We start from the raw sequence: 26,798 nt of genomic DNA on the forward strand, positions 1-26,798 counted from the left end.
CCCCACCCCTTCCCAAGCCACTCTCTCACCGCCCTGTCTTTCCCCCACCTCACAGGGTTCACCATTCTCCCATTGCTGCCCTCACATCTTGACCACCCTTGTATTAGTTATGTTGATTATTTTCTGTATTTTATGATCCTTTGACATCTTGCTGACCTGGGAAGGACCGCTCCTCTCAGGACTAGCTAATCCCTAGTTACAGGACCCTTCCAGCACACTTTTTGTATGCAAAACAGCCAACCCCAGCCCACCCCGACCATCTCCCTTCCTGAGCTTTTACACTAGGCAATGTGGTGCGCCAATCGCCCCAGGGCCAGGGGACCAGACAACCTGAGCCCCATGAACTCAGCTCTAACCCGGCTCAGCCTGGTTGCTGTTTGTCCATTTCTTCCTGTGAAAACCACAGCAGAGGCTCTGGCTTACCATTTCCCTCCTGGCTCTTTTCTGCCTCCTGGCCCCGGTGTTTCCCCGCGGCCCCACTTACCCCTGTGTGTCCCTTCCTCTTGGGAATTGTGAGTAACAAACCATTTTGTCAAAGGCAATCTTCTTTGTTTTTCTTTTTAGACAGGGTCTCATTCTGATGCCCAGGCTGGAAGGCAGTGGTGCCATCTTGGCTCACTGCAGCCTCAACCTCCAGGGCTCAGGTGATCCTCCCACCTCAGCCTCCTGAGTAGCTGGGACTACAGGCACCTGCTATCATGCCCAACTAACTTCATATTTTTTTTGGTAGAGATAGGGTTTTGCTATGTTGCCCAGGATGGTCTTAAACTCCTGGGCTCAAGCAATCTGCCCACCTCAACCCCTCAAAGTGCTGAGATTGCAGGCACATGAGCCACTGCCACCTGGCCAAAGACAATCTTCTGAGCTGTTGGCCTCACGTTACCAGAATAACAGTGAAACCTACGCTTCAACACCCCCATCCCCGCGCCACTCCCCCATGCTGGTGAGAGCCCTTCTGGCACCTGCATTGCCACTCTGCCCCTGCAGTCCTTCAAACCATGTCACTCTCTTCCTTGAAACCCGACCATCTTGACCAAACAGCCACCCCACCCCTTCCTAAGCCGCTCTCTCACTGTCCTGTCCTGCCCCCACCTCATAGGACCCACCACAATCCTCCCCAAACCCCCAGCACACCTAGGATAAGAGGCCAAGACCTGCTCATGGCCCTCGAGGCCCTCCCTGCCTCTGGCCTGCTGACCTCTGAGACCTCAGCTGCCCACACTCACTGCAGCTCTGGCCATGCTCAGTGCCCCAAGCCCTTCCCTGTACTGGCCTGTGCCCTAGTGGGCCCTGCCTGGCACGCCCTTCCCTGACCCTGGCCAGGCTGGTGCCTTCGCCTCAATAACGTCACTTCCCTGGCCACTGACCCAAAATAACACCTCCCCTGCACTTGCCGGCCTCCCTGCTTGATTTGCTGAGAGCACTTGCCCCACAGCTGCCACCTGAGACTGTATCATCTGCGTGTCTGCTGCTGCTTCAGCAGCCCTCTGCCCATCAGGCAGGCCAGCTCCTTGAGGCGGGAACTCTGTTCATGGCTGCAGCCTCAGAGTCGGGAGCAGTGACTGCACATAGTAGTCACTCAACAAACTTAGATGAAGCAAATAAATGTGTGAAGATGCTGTGGAATGAACAACCCCAACCCCTGGGCCATGGACCAGCAGCAGTCCGGGGGCGTGAGGAGCCGGGCTACACAGCAGGAGGTGAGTGATGGGCTCGCAAGCAAAGCTTCATCTGTATTTACAGCCGCTTCCCACCGCTTGCATCCCGCCTGAGCTCCGCCTCCAGGCAGGTCAGTGATCACACTGGATTCTCATAGGAGCTTAAACCCTATTGTGAACTGCTCATGCGAGGGATCTGGTGGCGCTCTTCTTATGAGAATCTAACGCCTGATGATCTCTCACTGTCTCCCATCACCCCCTGATGGGACCAGATAGTTGCAGGAACACAAGCCCAGGCTCCCACTGATTCTGCATGATAGTGAGTTGTAGAATCATTTCATTGTATATTACAATGTAGTAATAATAGAAAGCAAGTGTACAATAAATGTAATGAGCTTGAATCATTCCAAACCATCAGCCCGCCCAACTGTGGAAAAACTGTCTTCCATGAAACCAGTCCCTGGTGCCAAAAATGTTGGGACCTGCTGTTCTAGAGTGTGAATCGGGGAAAGAGGGCCTCACTGTAGGGGCCGGCTCACTTCCTGAGGAAGGAAGAGGGAGATCGTGAGAGAATGCAGCCCTGAGCAAATGTCAGCACCTCCGGCAGAGGCGAGGTCGGTCTGCAGGGAGCAGCGGACTGTGACCCAGGTGGCATCAGGAAAAACGTGGTATTTCAGCTGAGCTCCAAGGACTGGCAGGATCTAGAAAAATGGGCAGGGGGCCAGGTGCGGTGGCTCATGCCTGTAATCCCAGCACTTTGGGAGGCTGAGGTAGGCAGATCACCTGAAGTCGGGAGTTTGAGACCAGCCTGACCAACAGGGAGAAACCCCATCTCTACTAAAAATACAAAAGGGTGTGGTGGCACATGCCTGTAATCCCAGCTATTCGGGAGGCTGAGGCAGGCCAATCGCTTGAACCCGGGAGGTGGAGGTTGCGGTGAACCGAAATCACATCATTGCACTGTAGCCTGGGCAACAAGAGCAAAACTCCGTCTCAAAAAGATAGGAAAAAGGAAAACGGGCAGGGATGCCAGGAGGAGGGGATGGGGTGAGCAGGGGCAGGAAGCAGGGAAGGCCTCGGTGCCTAGAAAGGGGCATAGAAACAGAGGCTATGGAGCCTCTGTTTTCTTATCTGCAGAATGGGGATGCACTCAGACTCAGGCTCTATGGAGACGTTCAGGGTTCACATATGTAATACCCTCCACAGGACATCTGGACCCTGGGGGTTGGGTCAGGTCACCTCAGCGATGGTCCTCAGGCAGGACTGTCATAGCAGTAGGAGGTGAAGCCACCCAGGTAAGTGGGCACCAGGTCGAAGAGGGTTTAGGTCTCAGTGTAAACGCCTTTGGTTGAACTAATGGTGTATTGAGCTTCCCATACTGACATTTTCTGAGTAGAGGAAGTACTTGGTTAGAGCAGGGTAAATTTAGGTCATGAATTTAGAGCAGGTGGAAGTACCGAGAAGGAAAGGCCGAGGCTGTGGCTTTTATGGTCCAAGTGAGTGATCACAGAGGCCGGAGGTAGGACGCACAGCTGAAGTGGCGTCTCAGAGGCGCTGGACCAGTGGGACAGTGACATCACTACTGACGGCACCCTCCCAGCTGGGGCATCCGCGTGCTAATGTGTGACTTCCCATGGTACAGAAAAGGAAGCTGGGGCTCAGATAGGTTAGGCGACTGCTCTTAGGTCACACAGTTAGTACTGGACCCAGTGTAGGAACTCACCAAATCGGACCCATCTTGTGCTTGTGAATAACTGAAGGATATGGCAGGCAGTGGAGGTGGTCAAAGGCAAGGGCAAGCCCCAAACGGTCAGAGGCAAGGATTAGACTTGGAGCTGTGTCCATCCTGAGGGTGCAGGGGTGGGGGGCATTTGCCAGAGCAGGGGAAGGCTGGTTGTGTCAGTGTTCTTGCAACACCTGTAAATTGCAGCATTAGGCAAGTTAGATGCGTGGGGAAATCCTGCTTAACCACACAGACGTTTCTTAAACATTTTATTTTTACAGTACAGCACATCTATCTGTCTGCCTTTCGGTGTGGAGCCAAAACGTTTTCTCTGAGCGGCAGCCCACTGATTGGCCCGCTGGGTCGTCTCCGTGGCAGGAACCACAGCAGAGTGAACCAGCACTGATTTCTGGTTTCAGTGTTTCTAAAGGGACACGAGACCTGGAAGCCGCTTGCAAGGCAATCTCGAGGCAGAGTCCGTCATTATTTGCGTGATTATTTCCCCCAAATCATCGTCCCCATCTCTGCTGGGACTTTCCAAAGTTTCCAGCCTGGTTTTCAGGAAGCAGCTTCCTTTCTGCATTAGTATTTCATCAGCTTCCGTCAGGGGCTCTCCGAGAGTGGGCCAGGGCTCCCGGGGACCCTTGTGACGCTTTCAGGGAATCCAAAGTCCAAACTCCTTTCATGGTCAGACTACGATGTTGTTTGCCCTTGATGCTCTCATTTTCTCCAGAAGGTACAAATAAAGATTTCCAGAGGCCCCAACCCCGACCTCTGAGCTGATGGGATGTGTGCTTGTGTGCTCCTGTGCCTTAAAAGTCTCTCAGCTTTAATTTCGAATATGGTAAATATCAATCAATGCAAACCACATAAACAAAAGCTATCTGGGATCTTCGATGATTTTTAAGAGTATAAAGGAATCTTTAAACAGTTTGAGGCTGGGCACGGTGGCTCACACCTTTAATCCCGGCACTTTGGGAGACTGAGGCAGGAGGATCCCTTGAGCCCAGGAGTTTGAGGCCAGCCTGGGCAAGATGGTGAGACTCTGTCTCTACAAAATAAATAAATAAAAATTAGCAGCACACACCTGTGGTCTCATCTACTTGGGAGGCTGAGGTGCGGGGGATCACTTGAGCCCCCAAATTTAAGGCAGCAGTGAGCTGTGACTATGCCACTGCACTCCAGCCTGGGTGGCAGAGCAAGACCCCATCCCTGAAAACAAACAAACCCACCTAGTTTGAAAACTTGCTAGCTTATATGATGTTTAAACTGTACATTCATAATATCAAGAACAGCTGGCACAAAAAAGGCTTGGACACAAGCACAACTGGCTTGTGGTAAATACAAGATCAGCTGAAAGCCAGGAGAGCTGAGTGCGCCCGGGATGTCTAGGGGACACCGACACACCTGTCACCTGCAAGGGCTGGATGAGAGGCCATCCACCTTAAAGGGGATGAAAAACGGTCATAACAGGCCAGCTATGAGTGAACACACAGTGAGTGCCAGGCCCTGTGCTGGGGCGTCCCTCGTGTCTCATTAGATCCTCACTGCAACCCCAGGAGGAGGTTTTATCTTTATTCTGGTTCCGTCATTATAAAGGTGGGAGAATTGGGGCTCCAATGGGCCCAGGCCCCCTAGCTCGTAACGAGAAGAGTTGGTCCTGGATCTCAGGTCTGCTGGTCCCCAGAGCCCCAGTCCCAGCCCTGGCTTCTCAACTCGTGGCTCACGCCTGTAATCCCAGCACTTTGGGAGGCCGAGGCGGGTGGATCACGAGGTCAAGAGATCGAGACCATCCTGGTCAACATGGTGAAACCCCGTCTCTACTAATACAAAAAAAAAAAATTAGCTGGGCATGGTGGCGCGTGCCTGTAATCCCAGCTACTCAGGAGGCTGAGGCAGGAGAATTGCCTGAACCCAGGAGGCGGAGGTTGCGGTGAGCCGAGATCGCGCCATTGCACTCCAGCCTGGGTATCAAGAGCGAAACTCCGTCTCAAAAAAAAAAAAAAGAGTTTCCAAGGAGGCGGTGGAACTTGCGGACGCAATGACGTCAGACGCGACCTGAGGCCAGGAGGCCAGGCAGAGCCCTGCAGGTAGGGAGGGGTGAGGTCAGGGTTGGGTGCCATCTTCAGGCTGTGGAAGCCACAGCAATGCCAAGACGGCAGGGTCTCCTCCTCCCCTGCGCCCCACTGTGTGCCCAGCCTCCCAGGGGTAGAAACTACATCCTGGCCTCCACCGCTGCCTCCACTGCGTTCCCTGCCTGTCCCACATCCACCTGCAGGACAGGGCCAGCTGGGTGTGCTGCTGGCCCTGGAAGGCGCCACATGGTTTTACAGGCGCTGTTGAGCAGATGGGGCCGGCTGCTCCCGGGGCCCTTCCACCTCACAGACCGAGGCTTGCTCAGAGCCCAGGAACGTCGAGCTCACCCAGGCACGGCCAGTTCTGAGGTCAGTACGGGGCCCCGGTGGCCAGGAGCTCTGGCCACTGAGGGTTCGAGTCATGGTGGAGGAATGGGGCGTGGCCGCTCTCCTCCTCAGGGCTGGGTTCTCTGACGCTGGCCCGTGCCCCAGTGGCCGTGGAGACCATTTGCTAACTCCCACCTCCACATGAGATAATCGGGAGGACTCCTGCCATGCTCTGCGTTTTCAGCATAATGGAATTCAGGAAAATTCCTGGGCTGAGCCAGCCTGCGATTCTAAAGGCGGAGACCAGGGTAGCCTGCAAGGACCTCAGGATCCGGGCTCACTTCCTAGCCACACTATCTTCCTACTTCCCCTAAGAAAGCACGTGCCTCCCGGGGCTCCACGCCTCTGCCTCCTGCCTTTGCCCACGCCGTGACTCCACCAGGAGGGGTCACCCCTACACCGTTCAACTGAGTCCGCCTCTTACCCCACCCCAAGGCCAAGTTCAAGGGCTGCTGCCTCCTCCAGGATGGTTGCCTGGATTGCACCATCCCTATTCCCAGATATCCTGCAGTGGAGCGATGTTCCTGAGGCAGAGGCAGTGGATGTCCGGAGAGAGGACCGAACCGGGGGGACAGAGAAAGAGCTGGGCGATCTTAGGCAAGCGATTTAACCTCTCTGAGCCTCAGTTTCCTCAGCCTCTGAACGAGGTGGGAATCCGGAGGATTTCAAGGGGCCCTTTCAGATCTGCCTGTCTCTTTATCACCTTTTGAAAACTCGCCACTTTCCCCAAGCTGCTTGAATTCCTAAGGCGTTTTGCAGAGGAACTGCGCGAAGGGTTTGGAAGACGGCGGGGGCCGGGAGTGGCAGCCTCGTCCAGACGCCCCTGGGGCTCTGCGGACCAGCTCGCGGGAGACCAGGAGGCGCCGAAAGGCAGCCCTGCGCTGCCCCCTAGTGGCCGATGCGGACATTGCAGCCAGGAAGCCTTTCTCTCCCGGCCTTCCGGAGAGAGGCTGCCCGTGGGACGCTCCCCCGGCTTCGAGGCTCACCTGTCTCACCTGGCCAGGGAGCTCCCGACACCGAGGGGAACCAATCAAGCGCAAATCTCAGCTCAGCCAATCAGAGCGTGGTTCTGAAGGCGCCCAGTGGCAGGGAAGGGGTGGGTGTGGCAGCCCCCAGAGGCGCGCCCACCTGCTCCTCCTCTCAGGAGCACCGCCCAGCAGCTCCTTCGGAAACGGTAGGGGCGCAGACACCTCCTCCCCACCTTTCTGCCCACCAAGTCCTTCCACCCTGGGACCATTCCACCCTTCCCAGCCCTCTCTCCCGAACCCTTACCAAACCCTGACCTCCGCTACCTATGCCGTGGCCTCAACAGCCCTCCTAGGTCTGTGGACTATGAGGAGGCCTCGGAAGGAGCCATCACTACCCTCAAGGGGGCGCTGGAAGTGGGGGTGAAAGTGATGGGAAGTTCCTGGAGCAGGATCAGGGCCCTGTCTGAGACGCACCAGGGCTCCTATCCTTCCCCACCGTTGCCTGCCTCTGCCTTCTCCACTTCTCCCTAGCATTGTCTTCCCTGGCCTCTCCCCTTTCCTCTCTGCGCCTCCTCTGTCCTTAAGCCTTGCATCTGTGGCCTCGCAGTCCTACGCAGGCAGGCTCTGCTTATCCCCATTTGCCGACTCATCTCGTTCTTAGATGGAACAGGTCCAGGGGCTGCTGGGCTCCAACACCCTGGCTCCTATTCCCAGGGCCCCGCTGTGTTGTTTGAGCACCTTCCCAGCCCTACCTCAACACACGGAGGTCTGGGATTTCCATCTTGGACCCAGGTGCTCGTCCTGCTTGGCCCTGACCTTGCCCTTCCCTGTCCACTTCGCCTTCGGGTCCTTTCTGCTCTCCTCTCCTTTACGTGCTTTCTCCCTCATCCCTTCCATTTGCTCTCAGCCCTCTGGCTGTGAGGGAGATTTGCTGGGTTGGGCTGGGGCTGGGGTTGGGGTTCTGAGGGACAGAGGGTCTGGACAAGAAGCTGCTACTGTGCAGGCTTAGGAGTGTCCGCAGTCTGGATGAAAAGCCGGGGTAACCCAGATACAGCCACATGCCTTGCTCTGCCTAAAATACATACTTAGAAGATCCAATCTGTGACCCTTGGCTGCACCTTTTTTTTTTAAATTTTACTTTAAGTTCTGGAATACGTGTGCAGAACATGCAGGATTGTTATGTGCGCATACACGTGCCATGGTGGTTTGCTGCACCTATCAAACTGTCATCTCGGTTTTCAGCTCTGAATGCATTGGGTATTTGTCCTAATGCTCTCCCTCCCCTTGCCCCACCCCCTGACAGACTCTGGTGTGTGATGTTCCCCTCTCTGTGTCCATGTGTTCTCATTATTCAACTTCCACTTATGAGAACAAGCGGTGTTTGGTTTTCTGTTCCTGTGTTAGTTTGCTGAGAATGAAGGCTTCCAGCTTCATCCATGCACCTGCAAAAGACAGGAACTCAATCTTTTTTATGGCTGCATAGTATTCCATGGTGTATATGTGCCACATTTTCTTTATCCAGTCTATCATTGATGGGCATTTGGGTTGGTTCCAAGTCTTTGCTATTGTAAATAGTGCTGTAATAATATACATGTGTAAGTGTCTTTGTAGTAGAATGATTTATAACCCTTTGGGTATATGCCCAGTAATGGAATTGCTGGGTCAAAAAGTATTTCTGGTTCTAGATCCTTAAGGAATCACCGCACTGTCTTCTACAATGGTTGAACTAATTTACACTTCCACCAACAGTGTAAAAGCATTCTGATTTCTTCACAGCCTCACCAATATCTGTTGTTTCCTGACTTTTAAATAATCACCATTCTAACTGGCATGAGATGGTATCTCATTGTGGTTTTGATTTGCATTTCTCGAACGACCGGTGATGATGAGCTTTTTTTCATAGGTTTGTTGTCTGCATAAATGTCTTCATTCGTAATCGCTCCCTTTCCCCCAGTCCCTCAAGCCCATGCTCATTCACATATCACAGCCCCTCACCAACCAGTGGCTGTGTCTCCTGAAACACGGGGCCCTCTCAGTCCATGCATCAGAAGAGGGAACTACCATTGCCTCAGCTGAGAAGTGACTCTTCAAGCCACTCTCATTTCAGCTGCCAGAACTCGATCTGTGTCCCCCTCCAGCTGTGAGACGGGTAGTCTGCCTTGGCCTGATGGAGAGAGTGTCAGGAAGCACTTGGACTGTCCTGTATTTCCCTGAGGACTCCATGAAACGATGCAAGGACAAAAACCATGTGATCATGTCAATCAATGACAAAGAAAGGATTTGACCAAAGATAACATCCCTTCGTGACGAAAACCATCCACAAATTAGGTATGAAAGGAACATATCTTAACACAGTATAGGGCTATGTGACAAACCCGCAGCTAATACACTGAATAAGAAAAAGTTGAGAGCTTTTCCTCTAAGATCTGGAACAAGACAAGGATGCCCACTTTCACAACGTAGTGCTGGAAGTTCCTGCCACAGCAGTTAGGCAAGAGAAAGAAATAAAGGGCATACAAATTGGAAAGAAAGAAGTCAGATTTTCCCTGTCTGCGGATGACGTGATCTTCTAAAGCCTCCACCAAAAAAAAAATGTTAGAATTAATAAATTCAGTAAAGTTGCAGGATACAAAATCAACATATAGAGATCAGTATTGTTTCCATACACCAATAGAAACTATCTGAACAAGAAATCAAGAAAGCAATTCCTGGGCTGGGCATGGTGGCTCATGCCTTGTAATCCCAGCACTTTGGGAGGCCGAGGCAGGTGAATTGGCCGAGGTCAGGAGTTTAAGACCAGCCTGACCAACATGGTGAAACCCCTTCTCTACTAAAAATACAAAAACTAGCTGGGCGTGGTGATGTATGCCTGTAATCCCAGCTACTTGTGGGACTGAGGCAGGAGAATCGCTTGAATCTGGGAGGCGGAGGTTGCAGTGAGGTGAGATCATGCCACTGCCCTCCAGACTGAGAGATAGAGTGAGACTCCATCTCAAAAAAAAAAAAAAAAAAAAAAAAAAAAAAGGCAATCCCATTTACTACAGCGGCAAAACGAATAACAACAACAAACAGGAATAAATTTAACCAAAGTGGTGAAGGATCTCTGCAATGAAAACTATAAAATATCAATGAAACAAATTGGAGAGGACACAAATAAATGGAAAGATAGTCCATGTTCATGGGTTGGAAGAATTAGTTAACAATACGAGGGGACTTCAAAGACTTAGGGAAAAATGGAATTAAAAGATAAACATTTAAAACATAAACTTTATTTCTCAACATAACCTCCATCAACTTCAAGACATTTTTGTAAGAGATGTGATATGGTTTGGATCTGTGTCTCCCCCGCCAGGTTTCATGTTCAGCTATAATCCCGTGTTGGAGGTGGAGCCTGGTGGGAGGCGACTGGGTCACGGGGGCACATTTCTCATGAATGTTTTAGCACTAGCTTCGTGATGCTGTCCTCATGATAGTGAGTTCCTGTGAGATCTGGTTGTTTAGAAGTATGTAGCACCTCCTGCCCCCCACCATCGCTCCAGCTGTTGCCATGTAAGACACCTACTCTCGCTTTGCCTTCTGTCATGAGTAAAAGCTTCATGAGGCCTCCCCAGGAGCAGATGCTGCCATAGTTCCTGTACAGCCTGCAGAATCATGAGCCAATTAAACCTCTTTTCTTACAAATAGCAGTGTGAGAATGGACTAATACAGGACGATACCAGCCATTTAGTCTGTCCCTAAAGAACTGAGGTTTCTGGGAATTTAACTGTGTCAATGTAGTATTTTTTACATTATTAACTAAAGAAAAATGGGTGCCATTTAAAGAATTTTTAAGATCAAGGCCAAGTGTGGTGGCTCATGCCTGTAATCCCAGCACTTTGGGAGGCCAAGTCAGGCAGATCGCTTGAAGTCAGGAGTTGGAGCCCAGCCTGGCCAACGTGGCAAAAGCTTGTCTTTACCAAAACTACAAAAATTAGCTGGGCATGTGGTATGCACCGGTAATCCCAGCTACTTGGGAAGCTGAGGCATGAGAAATTGCATGGACCCAGGAGGTGAAGGTCGCAGTGAGCTGAGATCACACCACTGCACTCCAGCCTGATTGACAGAGCGAGACTCTGTCTCAAAAATAAAATAAGAAATAAAGATTTTTTGAGATTAAGAAATAAAAAGAAGGCAGAAGCAGCCAAATCAGTCAGGACTGTAAGGTGCATGCCTAATGATTTCTCACTGAAACTCTCATAAAAGCCCTTGTTTGACAAGAGGAATGAGCAGGAATGTTCTTGTGGTGAAGGATTCTGGTGAAGATTATCTGGGAGATTTTCTGTTAAAGCTCTGGCTAACTTTTGGAAAACATTCTCATAATAAGCAGACCTTATCATTCTTTAGTCCTCCAGAAAGTCAAGAAACCAAATGCCCTGAGCATCTCCAAACGTGTGGCTCTAACCTTTGCCCTTGACCAGTCTGTTTTGCTTTGATGGGACTCCTTTGTAGTCACTGCTTTGCGTCTTGTCTTCAGAATCATACTAGTAAAGCCATGCTTCATCTTCTGTTATAATTATTTGTAGAACTGCTTCAGGATCTTGATTCTACTTGTTTAAAGTTTCCATTGAAAGCTCTGCTCTTCTCTGAAGTTAACCTGGGTAAGACTTCCCTTAACCTGTTTATAAAATTAATCAGGGGCTGGGCACAGTGGCTCATGCCCATAATCACAGCACTTGGGGAGAATTGCTTGAGCCCAGGAGTTTGAGACCAGCCTAGGTAACATGGTGAGACCCCATCTCTATAAAAAATAGAAAAAATTAGCCAGGTATGGTGGTGCATGCCTGTGGTCCCAGCTACTCGGGAGGCTGAGGCAGGAGGATTCCTTGGGTCCAGGAGGTCGAGGTTGTGGTGAACTGTGTTAATACCACTGCAGTCCAGCTTGGGCAACAGAATGAGACAGTGCCTCCCAAAATAAAAGAAAATGAAAATTAATCAGGGAAGAAGGGAGAGGGAGAAATAAAAATAAACCAAGCTTGCCGCACATCCAGCATTAATCATGAAGCAGCCTATTCTCTGACCTGCTTCCTCATAGTGGTTTGGTGCCTATTGTCCTGGAATCACGTAGACCCTGTTACAAGATTATAGTTCTCCTTAACTGCTCTATAGATAACAACGTAAACAGTATAAAATGTTAAGTTTTCCCTTTGAGATATGCTTTCAACTCCTGCATACCGATAAAGTACTGACTTGGCTGGTCAGAAGGACCCCACTGATGCCAGCTGGTCTGAAAGACCCCATAAGAAGCTGAGTCACCAAAGCATGAGTTTCCACATCTTGATGATTTCATCCCCCCTACCCCAACCAATCAACACCCTTCATTCTCCAGCCCCTCATCCTCCATAATTCCCTTAAAAACCCAAGCCCAGAACTCCTTAGGGAGAGGAATTTGAGGGTCTCCTCTCATTTCCTTGCTCAGCACCCTGTGATCCATTAATCCTTTCTCTGCTGCAACCCCTACTGTCTCACTGTCATGGGCCTGTTACTGCACAGTGGGCCATGGGTACAACGGGCGTGGCACCCATTGAGTGGAACATTTGTTCGACTATAATTTTTCAGTCACAATTGTGTATGCTGAACCAACTGAGATGTCTATGGTCTTGCCTATTTTTTCTGCTGTTAATTGTCAGTCCTCTTCAATTAGGGCACAAAGAAGCTTAATGTTTTCCTCAAACATTGATGTGGATGATCTGCTGCACGTTCTCATCCCTTCGAGTTATCCTTGTGTAAACTGCTGATTTCTCTAGGGCATTGTTCTCATACGCTTTTTATAAAGCATCAATGATTTCAACATTTGTCCATCTAGGCTTCACCATAAATTTCATGTTTGTTCTTGCTTCGGTTTTAGCAAAATTCATGTTGCTCTGACAGGGGCTCTGATATGGTTTCGATCTGGGTCCTCACCCAAATCTCATGTCAAATTGTAGTCCTCAGTGTTGGAGGTGGCACCTGATGGGAGGTGATTGGATCATGGAGATGTTTCTCCAGAATGGTTCAGCACCACCCCCTTGGTGCTGTTCTCATGATAGAAGTGAGTTCTCGCAAGATCTGGTTGTTTAAAAGTGTGTAGCTCTTCCCGCCTCACTGTCTCCTGCTACTGCTTTTGCCATGTGACTTGCAGGTTTCCACTTTGCCTTCTGCCGTAACTGTAAGCTTCTGGAGGCCTCCCAGAAGCAGACACCAGTGCTATGCTTACTGTACAGCTTGCAACTGGGAGCCAATTAAACCTCTCTGCTTTGTAAATTACCCAGTCTCAGGTATTATTTTTTTTATAGCAATGTGAGAAGAGCCTACAGACTCTTTTTAAGCCTATGTCTTATCCTTAGTTCCTCAAACTAGATCATGCTCAGGCATATTATAATAAATTAGTATGATTTTTTTTCTGTGCAAAAATTTTTGTAATCCATGCATAGTTTTTTTCATGATATGCACTTTCCATGAACTTCTTGAAGACCCCTCATATTGTATCATATACTTCAAAATAATTTGAAGAGAGGATTTGCAGGTCCTCACCACATGGAAATGATCAATGTTTGAGATGATGGTTATGCTAAATACCATGATTTTATCATTACACAATGTATACATGTATTAAAACATCACACTGTACCTTATAAATAGGTACAATTATTGTGTGTCAATTAAAAATAAAATAAAACAACAATGAAAAAGAACTACTAGATTCTAGGTTGGTCCTCCTTGTTCATTATTCCTCATAATCTTTTCAGATTTTCTCTTAATCTTAATTCCTCTTAATCTTTTTCAGATTTTCTTTTTTTTTTTTTTAATTTAAACTTTGATTTTAGTTTCAGAGGTACATGTGCAGGTTGATTCTAAAGAGAAATTGAATGTTGTGGGGATTTGGTGTGCATATTATCTTGTCACCCAGGTGATAGGCATAGTACCTGGATTGAATGTTGTGGGGATTTGGTGTGCATATTATCTTGTCACCCAGGTGATAGGCATAGTACCTGGATTGAATGTTGTGGGGATTTGGTGTGCATATTATCTTGTCACCCAGGTGATAAGCATAGTACCTGGATTGAATGTTGTGGGGATTTGGTGTGCATATTATCTAGTCACCCAGGTGATAGGCATAGTACCTGGATTGAATGTTGTGGGGATTTGGTGTGCATATTATCTTGTCACCCAGGTGATAAGCATAGTACCTGGATTGAATGTTGTGGGGATTTGGTGTGCATATTATCTTGTCACCCAGGTAATAGGCATAGTACCTGGATTGAATGTTGTGGGGATTTGGTGTGCATATTATCTAGTCACCCAGGTGATAGGCATAGTACCTGGATTGAATGTTGTGGGGATTTGGTGTGCATATTATCTTGTCACCCAGGTGATAGGCATAGTACCTGGATTGAATGTTGTGGGGATTTGGTGTGCATATTATCTTGTCACCCAGGTGATAGGCATAGTACCTGGATTGAATGTTGTGGGGATTTGGTGTGCATATTATCTTGTCACCCAGGTGATAAGCATAGTACCTGGATTGAATGTTGTGGGGATTTGGTGTGCATATTATCTTGTCACCCAGGTGATAGGCATAGTACCTGGATCGAATGTTGTGGGGATTTGGTGTGCATATTATCTTGTCACCCAGGTGATAGGCATAGTACCTGGATTGAATGTTGTGGGGATTTGGTGTGCATATTATCTTGTCACCCAGGTGATAGGCATAGTACCTGGATCGAATGTTGTGGGGATTTGGTGTGCATATTATCTTGTCACCCAGGTGATAGGCATAGTACCTGGATTGAATGTTGTGGGGATTTGGTGTGCATATTATCTTGTCACCCAGGTGATAGGCATAGTACCTGGATTGAATGTTGTGGGGATTTGGTGTGCATATTATCTTGTCACCCAGGTGATAGGCATAGTACCTGGATTGAATGTTGTGGGGATTTGGTGTGCATATTATCTTGTCACCCAGGTGATAAGCATAGTACCTGGATTGAATGTTGTGGGGATTTGGTGTGCATATTATCTTGTCACCCAGGTGATAGGCATAGTACCTGGATCGAATGTTGTGGGGATTTGGTGTGCATATTATCTTGTCACCCAGGTGATAGGCATAGTACCTGGATTGAATGTTGTGGGGATTTGGTGTGCATATTATCTTGTCACCCAGGTGATAGGCATAGTACCTGGATCGAATGTTGTGGGGATTTGGTGTGCATATTATCTTGTCACCCAGGTGATAGGCATAGTACCTGGATTGAATGTTGTGGGGATTTGGTGTGCATATTATCTTGTCACCCAGGTGATAGGCATACTACCTGGATTGAATGTTGTGGGGATTTGGTGTGCATATTATCTTGTCACCCAGGTGATAGGCATAGTACCTGGATTGAATGTTGTGGGGATTTGGTGTGCATATTATCTAGTCACCCAGGTAATAAGCATAGTACCTGGTAGGTAGTTTTTTGGTCCTCACCCTTGTCCCATTCCTCACCTTCAAGTCGGCCCCAGTGTCTGTTGTTCACTTCTTTGTGTCCATGTTTGCTCAACGTTTAGCTTCCACTTACAAGTGAGAACACGCGATGTTTGGTCTTTTTGTTCCTGCGTTAGTGTGCCTAGGATAATTGCCTCCAGCTCCAACCATGTCCCTGCAAAGAACATGATCTCATTCTTTTTATGGCTGTATAGTATTCCATGGTGTATATGTACCACATTTTCTTTATTCAGTCTACAATTAATGGGCATTTATGTTGATTTCATGTTGCTGTTGTGAATAGTGCTGCAATGAACACATTTGCATGTGTCTTTATGGTAGAGTGATTTATATTCCTTTGGGTATAAACCCAATAATGGGATTGCTGGATCAAATGGTAGTTCTGTTTTAAGTTCTTTGAGAAATCACCAAACTGCTTTCCACAGTGGTTGAACTAATTTACATCCCCACTAGCAGTGTATAAGCGTTCCCTTTTCTCTACAGCCTCACCAGCATCTGTTATTTTTTGACTTCTTAGTAATAGCCATTCTGACTGGTTTGAGATGGTCATCTCATTGTGGTTTTGATTTGCATTTCTCTAATGATTAGTGATGTTGAATATTTTTTCATATGCTTGTGGATCGCATCTATGTCTTCTGTTCATATCCTTTGCCAACTTTTTAATCGGGTTGTTGGGTTTTTGCTTGTTAGTTCTTTTAAGTTCTGTAGAGTCTGGATATTAGACCCTTGTCAGCTGCATAGTTTGCAAATACTTTCTCCCATTCTGTGGGTTGTCTGTTTACTCTGTTTTATAGATTCTTTTGCTGTGCAGAAGCTCTTTAATTTAATTAGGTCCCATTGGTCCATTTTAGTTTTTGTTGCAATTGCTTTTGGCATTTTTTTTGTAAGGTCTTTGTCAGAGCCTATGTCTAGAATGATATTTCCTAGGTTTTCTTCAAGGCTTTTTATAGTTTTAGGTTCTACATTTACGTCCTTAATCTTGGATTGATTTGTGTATATGGTGTAAAAAAAGGGGTCCAGTTTCGATCTTCAGCATATGGATAGCCAGTTATCCCAGCACCATTTATGGAATAAGGAGTCCTTTCCCCATTGCTTTTCTTTTGTTGTTGATTTGTCCAGGATGAGATGGCTGTAGCTGTGCAGCTTTATTTCTGGGCTCTCTACTGTGTTCCATTTTTGTACCAATACCATGCTGTTGTGGTTACTGTAGACTTGTAGTATAAAGTACGGTAATGTGATGTTTTCAGCTTTGTTCTTTTTGCTTAGGATTGCGTTGTCTATTTGGGCTCTTTCTTTCATTCCATATGAATTTTAGAATAGTTTTTACTAAGTCTGTGAAGAATGTCATTGGTAGTTTGATGGAAATAGCATTAAACCTGTAAATTAGTTTTGGCAATGTGGCCATTTTAACAATATTGATTCTTCCTATCTATAGACATGGGATATTTTTTCATTTGTTTGTGTCATCTTTGATTTCTTTCAGTAGTGTTTTGTAATTCTGGTTGTGGAGATCTTTCACCTACCTGGTTAGCTGCATTCCTAGGCATTTCATTCCTTTTGTCACTGTTGTGTATGGGATTGTGTTCCTGATGTGGCACTCAACTTGGATGATACTGATTTACAGAAATGCTGCTGATTTTGTACATTGAGTTTTGTATCTGGAAAGTTGGCTAAAGTTCTTTATCAGATCTAGGAGCTTTTGGGCAGAAGCTGGGGTTTTCTAGGTATAAAATCATATTGTCTGCAAATAGTTTGACTTCCTCCATGGATGCTTTTTATTTTTCTCTTTCCTGACTGCTCTGGCTAGGACTTCTTGTACTACACTGAAAAGGAGTGGTGAGAGTGGGCATCTTTGCTTTGTTCTGGTTCTCAGAGGGAATGCTTCCAGCTTTTGCCCATTCAGTATGATGTTGGCTGTGGGTTTGTTAAAATGGCTCTTATTATTTTGAAATATGTTCCTTCAATGCCCACTTTGTTGAGGGTGTTTAATAGGAAGGGCTGGTGAATTTTATCAAAAACCTTTTCTGCATTTATTGAGATTATCATGTTTTTTTTGTTTTTAGTTCAGTTTATGTGATAAATCACATTTATCAATTTATGTATGTTGACCCAGCTTTCCATCCCAGGGAAAGCCTACCTGATTGTGATGGATTAGCTTTTTGATGTGCTGTTGGATTTGGTTTGCTAGTATTTTGTTGAGGATTTTTCATCTACGTTCATCAAGGATATTGGCCTGAAGTCTTTTGTTGTTGTTGTGTCTTTGCCAGGTTTGGGTACTAGAATGATGCTGGCCTCACAGAATGAGTTAGGAAAGAGTCCCTCTTCCTCAATTTTTTGGAATAGTTTCAGTAGGAAAGGTACCAGCTCTTCTTTATATGTCAACTAGAACTAGGCTGTGAATCCATCTAGTCCTGGGCTTTTCTGGTTGGCAGGATATTTATTACTCTTTCAATTTCAGAACTTGTTATTGGTCTGTTTAGAGTTTGAATTTCTTCCTGGTTCAGTCTTGGGAAGTTGCATGTTTCCGGGAATTTATTCATTTCTTCTAGGTTTTCTAGTTTGTGTGCACAGGGGTGTTCACAATAGTCTCTGATGCTTTTTTGTATTTCTGTGAGGTCAGTGATAATGTCCACTTTGTTATTTCTAATTGTGTTTATTTGGATCTTCTCTCTTTTTTCCATTAGTTTAGCTAGTAGCCTATCTATCTTACGTATTTTTTTCAAAGAACCAACTTACAGTTTCTTTGATCTTTTGTATGGTTTTTCATGTTTCAATTTTATTCAGTTCAGTTCTTTTTTAGATTTTGTACCTCTTCACATCTGCATTGTATTCTTTTTTTTTTTTTTTTTGAGACGGAGTTTCGCTCTTGTTACCCAGGCTGGAGTGCAATGGCGCAATCTCGGCTCACCGCAACCTCCGCCTCCTGGGTTCAGGCAATTCTCCTGCCTCAGCCTCCTGAGTAGCTGGGATTACAGGCACGCGCCACCATGCCCAGCTAATTTTTTGTATTTTTAGTAGAGACGGGGTTTCACCATGTTGACCAGGATGGTCTCCAACTCTTGACCTCGTGATCCACCCGCCTCGGCCTCCCAAAGTGCTGGGATTACAGGCGTGAGCCACCGCGCCCGGCCTGTATTCTGTGAAATTCTCTTACATTTATCTCCTGGTTCACCAAATCTTCCTACTTGTCTAAACCACTGATTCTGCTACTTATTAATTTTTTAAAATGACTTTTGGGGGTCATTTTCAGTCTGAGAATTACAATTTGGTTCATGTTCAGGTCAGGCTGTTATTACTTTTAAAATAGAATCTTGTTCTTTCAACATGATTTTTATTCCTTCTTTATGTAGTTAATCATTTAAAATATATTTGGCATGTAATTGATTTGGGCTATTCTGTCATCACAAGTGCCTGGGGGATCTAATAATCTTGTTGATTGTATCTGCTGACTTTCTCTTATTGTGAATTGTTTCCTTGTGTAGTTTGTATTTTTAAAAATTATTGGAAGTTTTCTTCAGCTGGTGTTGCCATTGTTTTCCCCCAGTGAAAAACAGTCTCGTGTGGCCTGGCATTGACAATGTCTTTAAGAAAAGATTTATCTTTGCTTTAGCCTTGGAGCCAAGGGATCACTCTTCTGAAATTAATTATATTACATATACATATATATAAATATATATTTATAAAATATAATTAATTGTAATTATATAAATATATATTTATACATAATTATATTTTAAAATATAATTATGTTTTATAAGTAGCATGTAATTTAAAATAGCCTATAATTTAAAATATAATGTTTTATTTATACATAATCATATTTTAAAATATAATTGTTTTATAAATATATATTTATAAGTTATTAATTATATTTTATAAATATATAATTATATTATATATATATTTGGTTTGGGATTTCCTTACTTTGTGGGAAGTATAAATTAAGCCTTTACATCTGATTGGGATGAAATGAGTTTGGAGTTCTGTTTCCAGTGGGATGTTTTTCCCCCTTGATTTTTCTGTGCACAGTCATGCTTGGTTCTAGAGACTTTGCTTGAGTTTTTCTAGTTCCTCTTATAAGAAGGGGGCAGTCTTTCAGGGTCTCAACTCTACTGAGTTCTTAGTTCACCTCTGCCTCATGTAGGTCAAAGCCATATTTCCTTTATCCTGATCGGCATCAAAACCCAGCCATGAGTCTCTAGGACATGTATTCACATTTGATGCTTCCCTGAACTCCTGGTATGTTGGCTTATGGTTACCCGCTGGCTGTAGTTTCTATTTTATTTCTGTTTGAGAAGTTTCTCTTTTCCTTCCTTCAAGCTTTCCTATGAATTACAAAGACATTGACATATATATTTGGAGGCAGAGATTGCTAGCATAGCAGAAAAGGGGATTTCCTAATTAATTTTTTGTTATTAATTTCTAGATTAATTTCACGGTGGTCAGAGGATTTACCTCTGAGTGATTCAAATCCCTTGAAATCTGTTGAGAATTGTTTTATGACCCAGCATATAATTCATTTTATTTGATGTTATGTGTGCACTTAAAAATCATGTGTATTCTGTCATTGTAGGGTATAGTGTTAATTAGGTCAGGCTAAATGTGCTATTACTGATTTTCTATTTGTATTTCTATTATATATTGAGAGGAGTGTGCTAGTGTCTCCCAATATTATAATGAATTTATCTCTTTTTCCTTTTAGTTCTGTTTTTGCTTTATGGGTGGATTGATCCTTTTATCATTGCAAAGCATCCACTTTATGTCTAGCAATGCTTCTTACCTTTAAGTCTACTTTTCTGATATTAGCATAATGACACCAGCTTTCTTTTGTTTAGTGTTTATCTGGCACAGATTTTTTCAACTTTTACCTTTCAACCTTTTTTGCTCTTAAGGTGGGCTTCCTGTAACCAGCATATAATTGAGTTAATAAAATCAGATCTGACTATTTTGGTCTTACTTGAAGTTTATAGTCAATTTATATTTGACATAATTATTAACATATTAGAATTATAGCTACCATTTTACTTTTCGTGTTGCACCCATTTTATATTGCTTCTCTATGTCTTCGGCTTTTTTTTTTTTTACCTTCTTTTGGATGAAGAGTTTTATTATTCTATTTTCCCTGTATAAACTTGGTATTTAAACATTCTTTTATTTGTTTTTCAGTAATTATTGTAAATATTGCAACATGTATTCTTGACTTATTATTGTCTAATGTAATTTAGGACTTTTATTTCTTTTACACATGTTAAGACCTTAGAATACTTTATTGCTCCCATTCTTTTCCTTCATTCTTGTCAATATATATTTTAAACCCCATTAGACATTATTTTTGATGTTTTGTATGGTTAATGTTTATTTATATTTATATATTTACTTTTTCTGTAGCTTTCAATTTTTTCATGCATTTCAGTTTTTAAATCTGGGTTCTTTTTCCTTTGTCTGAAGAATTTCTGTTGGCATTTATTTTAGACTGGGTCTTTATGGTTTGCTCTCTTTAAATAATATTTTCGCTTCATTTCTGAAGGCTGTTTTTGAAACTGCCTTTGCAAAAACTATAACAGTGAGAAAATTATGACAGTGAAAGATCTAATGAACTTCATCTTGCTTTCAACCTCCAGACTGCCCTTGGCCATTCCTGAGCATGGGCCAGACTAACTTTGGGAGACTAAAACATAATAGCTCTTCCCAAAACTAAGCCACTTTTGTACAAGTAATGAAAGGAAGCCAGGTTAGGAAGATGAGAGGCACTTGAATCCTGCTAAGATGTAGGCATAGGTAAATGATTACCAGCCATTATTCTGGAGGTCACAAGGATTTGCAACTTCTCCAATTACTCCTGTAAATAGCATCACTACTGTAGACCCTAAAATTGCCCTTTTAAGATGTCTTTTCAGACTTTTGCATTTCTGATGACTGGATGACTCCAACTAGACCAGCATTTCCTCTGTGGCTCCCATCCAGAAGTGAACTGAGCACATGAGGACCATTTTCCACACTCCTATAATCGCATCCCTAATAATCAGCAGCACTCATTCCCTAGGCCCCTGCTCACCAAACTATCTTTAAAAAATCCTAGTCTCCAAATGTTTGGAGAGGCTAATTTGAATAGCGTTAAAACTACGGTCCCCTGTTTAGCTGGCTCTACATGTATTAAACTCTTTCTCTATTGCAATTCCCCATCTTGATACATTGGCTCTATCTGGGTAGGCAGTGGGCAAGATTAACCAATTGAGCTGTTACACTTTCACTGAATATAGAATTTCAGGTTAGTTTTACTACCTTCCAGTCATTAAACATATCATTTCTGAAGAGTCAATCTTGAGTCTTCTTGTTGCTCCATTGAAGGTAATGTATCTTTTCTCTCCTGCTGTGTTCACGATTTCCTTTTATATCTTTGTTTTTCAGCAGTTTAGCTATAATGAATATAATTTATTTTATATTTACCTTGCTTAGAGTATGTAGAGATTTTAAATTTGTGGATTAATGTCGTTCCTCAGTTTTGGAAAATTGTCAGCTATTAGTTCTTCAAATATTTCCTTACCCCATTATCTCTTTCCTCTCTATCTGGGGCTACAATTACACTTATGTTAGGCCTTTACACTTGTTGTCTATGTGCTTTATGTTCTCTTTTGTATTTTCTATCTTTTTTTCTTCTGTGTTAATCTTAATTTTTTATATTGCTGTACTTCCCAATTCACTAATCCTCTTTTGCTGCTTCAAATCTATTCATAATAGATTATTAATAATAACAGGTTACATTAATAATAAATCCACCTACTGAATTCATAAGTTTAGTTTTTACAATTTTTAGTTCTCAAAATTTTCATTTTCTTCATAGCTTTTCAATTGTCTGATGAAATTCTATTCCATCTATCTTTTTCTATATTGTCTTTGCCATATTAATAATAGTTCTCTTAAGCCCTTGTCAGCTAAGTCCAATACCTGAATCACCTGTGGGTTGATTTCCCTTATCTAAATTTCCCCTCCTTATATCTGACCATTTGGGCTTGTCTCTTGGTCTGCCTACATTTTTTATTTAATGCTGGACATTGTTCATCCTTTCCTCTGATAGGTAGAGATACTGTATTAGTCTGTTCTCATGCTGCTAATAAAAACATACCTGAGACTGGGTAATTTATTTAAAAAAAGAGGTTTAATTGACTCACAATTCCACATGGCTGGGGAGGCCTCACAATCATGGCAGAAGGCAAATGAGGAGCAGAGTCACATCTTACATGGTGGCAGAAGCAAAAGAGCTTCTGCAGGGGAACTCCCATGAGATCTGAACAAAACCATCAGATCTCATGAGACTTATTCAATATCATGAGAACAGCACGGGAAAGACCCTTCCCCATGATTCAGGTCCCTCCCATGACATGTGGGAATTGTGGGAGCTACAATCAGGATGAGATTCGGATAGAGACACAGCCAAACCATATCACATGCTATTGGTTAGTCAGCTTAATTCAATCAGGGACTGAGTTAACTCAGGCCTCAGCAGCAGTATTGGACCTCTGCCTACTTCTGGATCATGTTTATTCTTAGAGCATGGTTTTAGGGTTTCCTGTTGAGTTGCTGGGGTGTTCATCATAGGCCCTTGCCCCATAAGTTCTAAGTGCTAGTCCTAGTGTCCTCAGCACAGTGAGACTATTGAAAACTTCACTTAGCTTTTCAGAGGCTCTGTATTTACCTACCTAGTTTCCATTTTGTGTAGCTCCAGAAATTTTCCAATATCTTGAGTTAAAAACTGGCTGAAAGTTTGGCTCAGTTATCATCTGCTCTTACAGGATTCTGGATCCCCCACTCTAAGAATTTAATTTTTTCTTTCCAGACCTAGAAGCTCCCCACACCTTTGCTAGTTCTCTGGCCCCCTCTAGTAGCCCAGGCCCGGCCCAGCATTGCCAAGTGCCTGAGGGAAGAGTAGCTTCAGAATATGGCTCATCTTTTCATGGTTTTTCCCTTTCAGGAATCTTGGCCTCTTAGGCCTCGTTGCCTCCACAGATCTCCAATGCCTTTAAACAAATGCTTTTTGGTATGCCGTCAGTGTTCTTGTTGTTCTCTTTAAGAAGATTGGTCCTCTGTAAGCTCTCCAAGAAAAAGAAACCCCTTTCTATTGTGTTTGAATCATTATATATTTTGGGGTCTCTTTGTTACCCCAACCTACCCTACCCTAAATAATACATATTCTATCAGCATTTTAATATATTTTTCAGAGAAAGTGGCCTGCAATAAATATTCTTCCAGGATGTTGAACCAAAGGCCTTGTATTGATTAAAATAAAAAATATGAAGGAAGTAACTCTAAAGCCAGATATTGCCATTAGCCACAAGATTTAGAAACACAGTCAAATACTGTGTGAAGAGGAATTTTTAAAAAAATGTTAAATCTAATTATAAAGATAATATAAAATCATATATTTTATATAGTCATAATTATCTTTATATAAACATATAAAGATATAAAATATAAAGATAATTATAAAAATTTTTGAGTTAATATAAAAACAAAAAAGTTCAAAGTTCAGTACATAGAGGCAACTGCTATTTACATATTGTCATATTTTTTCCAGTCTTATTTCTATATATTTTGCTTTAGTTGAGATCATATTATATGGAAAATCTATATGCTGATCAAAGAAAAACACACATAAAACAAAACTGAATGTAGCATATGCTCTGTGCCGTTGGCTCATTCAGTTAATCTCACTGCACCTCAGCTTCCTCATCTGTAAGACAGATATTTATTACAGGGCTGTGGTGAAAATCTAATCAGCTATAGTATATGAAATTCTTCACATGATTTCAGACACGTAATTGCCCAACCATTTGTGCCTATTAGAATTATTAGATGTCTTAGTCCATTTGTGTTGCTACAAAGGAATACCTGAAGCTGGATAATTGTATTTTATAAACAGGAGCCTTATTTGTTGCGCAGTTCTGCAGGCTGTACAAGAAGCACGGCAGCAGCATCTGCTTCTGGCGAGGGCTTTAGGCTGCCTCCACTCATGGCAGAAGAGGAAGGGACACTGCATGTGCAGAGATCACATAGGAGAGAAAGAGAGAGCAAGAAAGAGGTGAGGGAAGTGTCAGTTTCTTTTTAACAGCCAGCTCTTATGGGAACTGATAGATGGAGATCTCACTCCTTCCCATAAGAACTGCACCAAGCACTTCATGAGGGATTGGCCCCCATGACCCAAACGCCTCTTGCTAGGCCGTATCTTCAACATCAGGGATCATATTTCAACATGAGATTTGGAGTGGTCATAGCATTAGGACTAGTGATATCAGTCGTGTCCTCATTTTAGAATGAGACAACTGAATATGAGAGGAGTTAACTAACTTGCCCAGAGTCACAGTGCTTGTAAGTAGCGGACTGCAGGTCCACACTCTGGTCTGCCTGACACCAAGGTCCTTCCATTGTCACCATCTGCTTCAAACTGCACATAGAACCATGCTGGGTCCTGCGCTATCACAGAATCTGAGAGCTCTTTCTGGCAGCTGCGTGGAGCTAGAGTGAATCCATCATTAACTGCCACAATAATGCTGTGTATCAACCACATAACCTCAATGACATGTCACACTATAAATATTGACACACAACTCTGAATCAGCGACTGAGGCAGGGATCTGCTAGGCAGTTCTTCTGGTCTTGGGTGGGCTCACCCACACGTCTGCTGGTCAGCTGCAGTTTAGCTGTTCCAGAATGAGCACAGCTGGGACAACTGGGAAATCTGACTCTGCTCCACGTAACTCACCACCTGGACTGTCCTGGCAAAGGAGAAGGAGCAAGAGTGAGGGAAAAGGGCAAGTGTTTCCCCTCTGCGCCCGCTCCCCTGCCTTTGAATCCTATTTGCTAACATCCCATTGGCCAAAGCAAGTCACCTGGAGGCAAAGGGGGCAGAATGCCACGCCCACAGTGGGAAGACACTGAAAGTCTCACAGTACAGGAAAGGTGAAGAAAGGAGCATCGATCCATTAGGTCCATTAGAGAGAGAAGAAGACACAGGAACCGTCTAGATAGCAGATAGGCAGGTCAGAGCTCACCTGTGCCATCCCACAGGATGACATGCAAAAAATTAACTGATGGGCTCTTTCCAGCTCCACAAAACCCTTTAACTGGGTTGCTAGTTATGTGACCATGTTCCCTGAGGGTAAGTCACAAATAAAATGTAAATAAAACAAAATGTAAAGGTGGGGTGGGGGATGAGGTGGCAGCTCCTGGGTCTTAACTTCAAGAACCCTGGTCTAGGAATGAGCAAAAGATTCAGGAAAATATGCCTTGTTTCTTCTTCCTTCGTCAACAGTAACTTCCCTTCCTGATTAAGGCAGACCCAGATGGCAAGGGGCAGCCCTCCTCCCAGGGGTGGAGGGAGGATACTCAGCAGCAGAGCACCAGGGGCAAGGGTGGGCTCGTGAGCTAAGCAGGTCAGCTATACCCAGTGCATCAGCACAGGGGCCCGAACCAAAAGGAAACCAACAAGATCTGTGAAAGAGGACAAGGCGTTGAACACTCGAAAGAAGCACAGTTCAGAGCCTACCACAAAGCCAGAAAGAAGGGACCGGGGGGCCTCACTGTCCTGCACTCTCTGCAGTGACCCTGCCTTTAAAGGAGTTGGATGGGGCTGGTACCCACAGCTACACTGGTGCTGCTCCCAAATTAGGAATTCATAAGCAATTCTGGGCTTACAAGAATCAAAAGCAAATTGATTGTACTGTGTGCGGAATCCAGACACAGCCACACACACAGATTGAAGAAGACAAAGTCTCTGGAGACTCCAGGAAAAGGAGAAACTGAAGGTTATTATTCCCCCAGGAGTCTATGCCCCGTGTGGTTAATACAGCAGGGTGACTCGCTCAACCCCAGAAGCTGGGTTGGCCTTAGGATGACCAATTTGCCCTGGTCCACCCAGGACTTCTGCGATTTCAGCCCTCCTCCCAGGGGTAGAAGGAGGATACTCAGCAGCAAAACTCACCGAAAGTTTTGCATTCCATAAAGCCCCGTCGGTCCCAGTCATCCTGGCCGGCCTGGTGGGTGAGGACGCAGGCAGAGAAGGAACGAGGGGAGCCATGGCCTCCCGCCTGCGGAGTATGCACGCGCGCAGGCCTCCCTGCAGACATCCGTGGCTGGGTTCGCCCGTAGAGTCTGCTGCACAAGCCCGAGCCCCGCAAATCTCAGGGAGGCAGCGCTCCTGTCCGGCTGCCCGCCAGCCATTTCCCATCCCCGCACCCGGAGGAATATCCGCTGGGCCCTGAGTGTATTCAAGGGAACAAGAACTTCAGGGAAGGCGGCCGCCAGGTGCAGGGCAGCCACCCGCGGGGTGCAACGGACGGCGGAGAGTCTGCGTCACCCGCCCGGGCCTGGCGGCCGCGGGTCCTTACGATCACCGCTGTGGCTTCGGTGCGTCCAGACGTGGGGTGGGGTGGGGGACGGGCGCGGACGACACCCCTCCGCTCCGCGGAGCCACTGCCGCTCCCAGGGCTG

At 45.1% G+C, this 26,798-nt stretch overlaps 1 long non-coding RNA gene across 2 annotated transcripts; it reads right to left on the bottom strand.

Moving 5' to 3' along the window:
- Positions 1-10,060: 10,060 nt before the first annotated feature.
- LOC135273979 (uncharacterized) lies at positions 10,061-26,562 on the bottom strand. Of its 2 annotated transcripts, XR_010341734.1 has the most exons (3): positions 26,290-26,562; positions 24,201-24,342; positions 10,061-11,753 (listed from the first exon to the last, which is right to left on the bottom strand). It is a non-coding gene; the product is annotated as an uncharacterized LOC135273979 (long non-coding RNA). The 2 variants fall into 2 exon arrangements; XR_010341733.1 differs by lacking the exon at positions 26,290-26,562 and having other exon boundaries at positions 24,201-25,143.
- Positions 26,563-26,798: the final 236 nt, after the last annotated feature.

The sequence above is a fragment of the Aotus nancymaae genome, unplaced genomic scaffold (assembly GCF_030222135.1).
Source record: "Aotus nancymaae isolate 86718 unplaced genomic scaffold, 86718_ANA_hifiasm-v0.15.2.pri h1tg000010l, whole genome shotgun sequence".
Classification (NCBI taxonomy): Eukaryota; Metazoa; Chordata; class Mammalia; order Primates; family Aotidae; genus Aotus; species Aotus nancymaae.